Here is a 6,320-nt window from a genome sequence, read left to right as displayed (position 1 = left end):
AGGGGGAGCAGAAGGGAGATGGTCATTCTTATGTAGTTGCTTCATGCTGGTTAGGGTCATAGGCACTACATGACAGTTTGTAAAAACCCTCTGGCTTTTCTACTGAGGTTGAGGGAAGAAGGTCTGGCAATATGTTTGGAAATGGATCAAATCCCTGCATGACTAATGCCTTGTCCTGGAAGGCATTGATTCTGGAAGATGTCAGAATTTAAGATACATGGTCCTACTAAAAGGATAAAGAAGATGGGAGTATATGAGCCCAAAAAGGGGCTATCCATGGATTAAATATATGTATAATATATATATTATAATATATATATATTACTGTTAAAATATATGCAACCTCACTTTTCCCATTTAACCACATTTGGATATATATAAGTATATATTTCAGGACTATTAATTACATTAACAGTGTTGTGCTACCATTACCACTACCCATTACAAAAACATTTCAGTCATTCCATACAGGAATCCTGTACATGCATTTCTGGCTTTTACAACAGAAATATATTGAATCATCGTTTCCAAAAATGTGGAATGCTATACAAATTCGCATGTCATCATTCCACAGGGACCATGCTAATCTCTTCATTGTTCCAATTTTTGTATATATTCCAGCAAAGTAAGCACCACTGTGCATTTTAAGTCTTAACTTCCCATTCCCTATTCCTACTCTGTTTTCTGGTAACCTATATTCTGGATTGTGACTCTGTGAGTTTGCTTATTCTAATTATTTCATATCAGGGAGATATACAATAATTGTCCTTTTGTGCTTGGCTTATTTCATTCTACATGATGTCTTCAAGGTTCTTCTGTGTTGTCACATGTATTTGGACTTCATTCTTTTCTATGGCTAAATAATAATCTATCATATGCACCTACCATATTTTGTCAATCCATTCATTGGTTAATGGACATTAGGTTATTTCCATCTTTTGGCAATTGTGAAAAATGCTGCTATGAACACCAATGTGCAAATATCTATTCAGGTGTTTGAGTTCAGTCCTTTTGGGTATATAACCAGCAGTGGGATTGCCTGGTCATATAGTAATACTTTGCTTAACTTTCTTGGAACTGCCAAATTTCTTCCACAATGGATGCACCATTTTCCATGCCACCAGCAATGTTTGACGATTCCTCTCCAACACTTATTTCCTCCTTTTCCTCCTCCTCCTCCTCCTCCTTCTTAGTAGCAGCCCTTTTAATGGGTATGAAATGACATCTCATTGTGCTTTTGAATTGTATTTCCCTGATGGTTAATGATTATGAACATCTTCTCATGTGCTTTCTGGCCAATTGGATATCTTCTGTAGCAAGATGTCTATTCAAGTCTTTTGACTATTTTTGAACTTGGTTGTTTGTCTTTTTGTTAAGTCAAAAGATTTCTTCATATACTCTGGATAGTAAATTTTATTGCCTGTGTGGCTTCCAAGTATTTTCTCCCATTGTGTAGGTAGTCATGTTACTTGCATTATAAAATCCTGTGAAGCAAACATGTTTTTAATTTTGATGAGATCCCATTTACTTATTTTTTTCTCTCTTTTTTTTTTTTTTTTTCAAATTTTGGGTGTAAAGTCTAAGAAACCATTCCTAACACAATGTCTCAAAGATACTTCCCCATGTTTTTCATCTAGGAGTTTGATATTTCTAACTCTTATATTTGGGTTATTGATCCATTTTGAGTTGATTCTTCTTAAGATGTGATGTAGAGGTCCTCTTATTTTTTTGTAAATGGAGATCCAGGTTTCCATGCATCATTTTTTAAAGACAATTCTCTAATTGAGTGATTTTTACACCCTTATCAAAAATGAGCTGGCCAATCAATATTAGGGTATTTTAATTACTTTAATAAAAATAATATAACAAAAGTAGATAAACAATAGTGATTGAAGTAATGACTGCACAACTCTGTGATTATATCAAACACCATTGATAGCACACTTAGGATGGATGCATATTTTATGAATATTTATCAGTAAAATTCATTTTTAAAGATACATATATTAGTTGGCTATAATTTGATTTTTAAGCTCTCAATTTGATTCCATTGGTCTATATGTTTGTTCCTGTGCTAGTACCATGCTGTTTTGATTATGGTAGCTTTGTGGTAACTTTTTAAATTGGCAAGTGTAATTTCTCCCTCTTCATTCTTTTTCAAGATGGTTTTAGTTATTCAGGGCCACTTTCCCTTCCAAATAAATTTGTTGATTTCTTTTCTATTTCTGCAAAGAAAGTTGTTGTAATTTTGAGATATATTGCATTAAATCTATAAAATGTTTTTAGTAGGAATGGCATCTTAATGATATGTAGTCTTCAAATCTGTGCACAAGGAATATTCATTCATTTATTTATGTCTTCTATGATTTCTTTTAGCAAGGTTTTGCAGTTTTCTATATACAAGTTCTCTGAATACATGGTTAGATTTATTTCTAGATATTTGATTCTTTGAAATGCTATTGCAAATGGAATTTTTTTTCTTGATTTCTACTTCCAATTGTTCATTGCTTCTGGATAGAACCACTTGTAACTTGACATTTTGCTGAATTCATTTATTAACTCTAAGAGTTTTTTTGTGTATTGTTCAGTATATTCTGTATATAAGATCATATCGTCTGCAAATAGGAAAAATTTTACTTTTTCCTTTTAAATTTGGGTGACTTTTATTTCTTTTTTTTTTTTCCTTAATTGCTCTGGCAGGAACTTCCAGTACAATGTTAAGTAACAGTGGTGAATTGGGCATCCGTATTTTGTTCCTACCTTAGAGGGAATGTGTTCAGTCTCTCACTAGTAAGTAGGATATTAGCTGTGACTTTTCATATATCCTCTTTATCATGTTGAAGAAGTTTCCTTCTATTCCTAATGTTCTAAGCGTTTTTATCAATTAGTGTGTTGGATTTTGTCAAATGCCTTTTTTGCATCAATTGAGATGATCAAGAGTTTTTTTTTTTAATCACTGTGCTAATGTTGTGTATTACATTAATTGATTTTCTTATATTGAAACATGCTTACATACCATGGATAAATCCCAGTTGATCATGGTGTATAATTCTTCTAATGGGTTGTTGGATTTTGTTTGCTAGTTTTTATTGAAGATTTTCTCATCTATATTCATAGAAAGTATGATTTCTGTCTCTAGTTTTCTTGTGGTATCTTAATCTGGCTTTGGTAAGAGGTTGACGTTAGGCCTATAGTTTGAATTAGGATGTTCTCTCTCCTCTTCAATTTTTAGAAGAGTTTGAGCAGAATTGGGAATTTTTCTTGTAGTGTTTGAAAGAATTCCCATTAATGAATCTGATCCTGGGCTTACCTTTGTTGGTAGGTTTCTGATTGCTGATTCAATTTCTTTAACTAGTAATTGTTTTTTTTTTTCAGTTGTTTTGCATTTCTTCTGAAGTCAATGTAGGTTTTTTGTGTGTTTCTAAGGATTTGTCCATTTTACCTATGGTATCTAATTTATTTGTGCACAGTTGTTGATGATATTCTCTTTTAGTTCTTTTTTATTTCAGGTTTCAGTAGTAATGTTCCCTTTTTCATTTCTGATTTGCATAATTTGTACCCTCTCTTTTTCTTTGTCATTCCCAATAAAATTAAAAGGTTAATTTTATTGAACTTTTCAAGAAACAACTTTTGGTTTTGTTGATTTTATGTTTTTGCTGGGTTTTTTTTTTTTTTTGGTTTTCATTTCATTTATCTGCTCTCTAATTTTTTCTATTTCACTTATTCTGCCTACTTTGGGTTTAGTTTGCTCTTCTTTTTCTGTTTCTTCCATTTGTGAGGTTAGGCATTTGATTGAAGTCTTTCTTATTTTCTAACATAAGCATTTGCACTATAAATTCCTCTATTAGCGTTCTTTCCACGTCATCTCATAAGTTTGGTATGAGATATTTTCATTTACCTCAATGCACTTCAGAATTTCACCTGTTTACTCTTAAACCCATTAGTTGTTTAAGAGTATGTTGTTTAATTTTGACATATTTGTGAATTTTCCCTTTCTCCCTCTGTTATTGATCTCTAGTTTTATTCTGTTTTGGTAAGAGGATATATATTGCAAGCTTTCAATATTTTCTTTCCATTTTAGTTGGGTGAAGAGTTCTGTATATGTAGGTCACATCTAGTTGGCTTAGGGTATCATCATGTATTTACTTATTAATCTTCTCACTAGATGTTCTATCCATTATGGAAAATGGTATATTAAAGTCTCTTGCTCTTTTTTATGCATTCTTTCATTAGTATGGTACATTCATTGCATTTGATGACTACAATTTGGAGCATTGCTCTACAACATAGATTATAGTTTATCTTGCAGTTTACACTCTCTTCCAGTCCATTCAGTGGTTATGGCAGGATATATAATATCTTGCATCTTTCCCTGCAATATCATTCAGGACAACTCCAAGTCCCAAAAAAGCCCCCACATCACATTTCTTCTTCCCTCTCCCTGCCTTTAACAAATCCCATGGCCACTGTCTCTGCATCAAAGATATAATATCTTCCATTGTTAGAATCACAATAATTCTATAGCAGAATACCAGTAAGTCCACTCTAATTCATATTTTATTCCTCTATACTGAGGACCCTGGAAATGGTGATGTACAATCAACCTCTAAATTGAGAGGGGGCTTAGATCTCACATGGCTGATGGATGAAATTCTCCTGCTTGCAGCTGTAAACTCTCTCAGTTCCCTGGTGTGGTGGTTGACCATCCTCACCTTCCTGTTACCTCATCTGGGTAATTATAACAAACTGGAGAGTAGGTGTTGCAACTCTGCTGAGGCTCAGGACCCAGTTGGCACATGGACAGTCCAGACGCTCAAGTCTCCTGAGCATACACTGACCCCAGCACCAACCACAGATTTAGTATAAGTGACAGAAGAGGCATGTGTAGAGAGGTCACATCTGATCCCAATTCTATAACATGCAGGAGCACAAATTGCAAACTAGGGCCCACTGGCAAGGCACCAAAGTCCAGAACCATCTTTCATGATCGTAGGCCCTGCATGTCTCCATAGCCCTCAGGAGCACCTCTACCTGGGGTTGTATCTACTTTGGCTGTCTCAGAGATCCTGAAGAGATGAGTGTAAGCATGATCCTCTTACTCTTAATGTAGAACTGTCAATTTTTCCCTTGAATTCTGTCAGTATTTTTTTCATAATTTTTGGGATTTTGCTGTTAGTTGCATATATATGTAAAATTGTTGCATCTTCTTGTTGAATTGTCCCCTTTATCAATATATAAAGACCATATTTTTCCATCATAATTGTTTTACTTTTCACTTAAAATTTTATTGAACTGTATCATTCATACATCAACATAGATCAACAATAAATATATAGTAAAAGTTATAAATTTACAAAACATACATGCATATCATCATACAGGTCTCTCATATATCACCCCACCACTAATAGCTTGCATTGTTGTGAAATACATTTTACAAATTATGAAAGAACATTATCAAAATATTACTAATAACTATAGCCATATCTTACATTTGGTGTATTTTTTCCCCAACCACCTGATCATCAATACCATGTTAGTATTATACATTTGCTGTAGTTCATGAGATAATGCTCTCACATTTGTTCTGTTAACAACAGTCTATCTTCCACCCCTGGATTTCTTGAAATATGCATTTCCATGCTTGTGCAATCCATTCAAACTATATACTCAGTGGGAAGCAGATTTGACTCAAGTGTTGAGTTCCTGCTTCCCACATGGGAGATCCTGTGTTTGGTCCCCATTCCTTCCTAAAAAACAAAAACAAAAACAAAAACAAAAAAAAGAAAAACAAACAACAAGCAAACAAATGGAAAAAAAAAAAACAACTCAGGGGAGTCCATGTGGATCAGTAGTTGAGCACCAGATTCCCACATATGAGGTCTCAGGTTCAATCTCTAGTCTTGGTACCTGAAAAAAAAAAAAAAATTATATACTCAGTGTCTCTTACTCTCATCTCCATCACAGAGTTGTGCTGTCATAATTTCAGTTACTTTTGGAAAATTTTCACTATTCCAAAAGGAAAAACCCCATACTGCATTATACTCTGAATTTTTGTCCCTTAGCAGTGAAATATCTTTTTTGCATTGCTGCAAAAATATTACATTACTGTTAAGTATCACCCATAAATTACATTAGTTGCAATTTTCCCACTCTCTAAAAGAATCACAATCTCCATCCATCACCAAAATCCCTAAATCATATATTCCCTAGAATTCTCTAAATTCCTGTCAATGGAAATTTATGTCCACAGTCTATTCCTTTCATTCACAATCACATATATAAATCACTAATGTTAGTTATACTCACTATAATGTATT

The 6,320-nt window shown here is 33.5% G+C and overlaps 1 pseudogene; it reads right to left on the bottom strand.

Annotated features, from left to right (window-relative positions):
• Positions 1-529: 529 nt before the first annotated feature.
• Positions 530-630, bottom strand: LOC111760458 (U6 spliceosomal RNA; annotated as a pseudogene).
• Between the last annotated feature and the right edge of the window lie 5,690 nt (positions 631-6,320).

Source organism: Dasypus novemcinctus, chromosome 13, assembly GCF_030445035.2.
Source record: "Dasypus novemcinctus isolate mDasNov1 chromosome 13, mDasNov1.1.hap2, whole genome shotgun sequence".
Lineage (NCBI taxonomy): Eukaryota > Metazoa > Chordata > Mammalia > Cingulata > Dasypodidae > Dasypus > Dasypus novemcinctus.
This window is presented reverse-complemented; position numbering and strand designations above follow the sequence as displayed.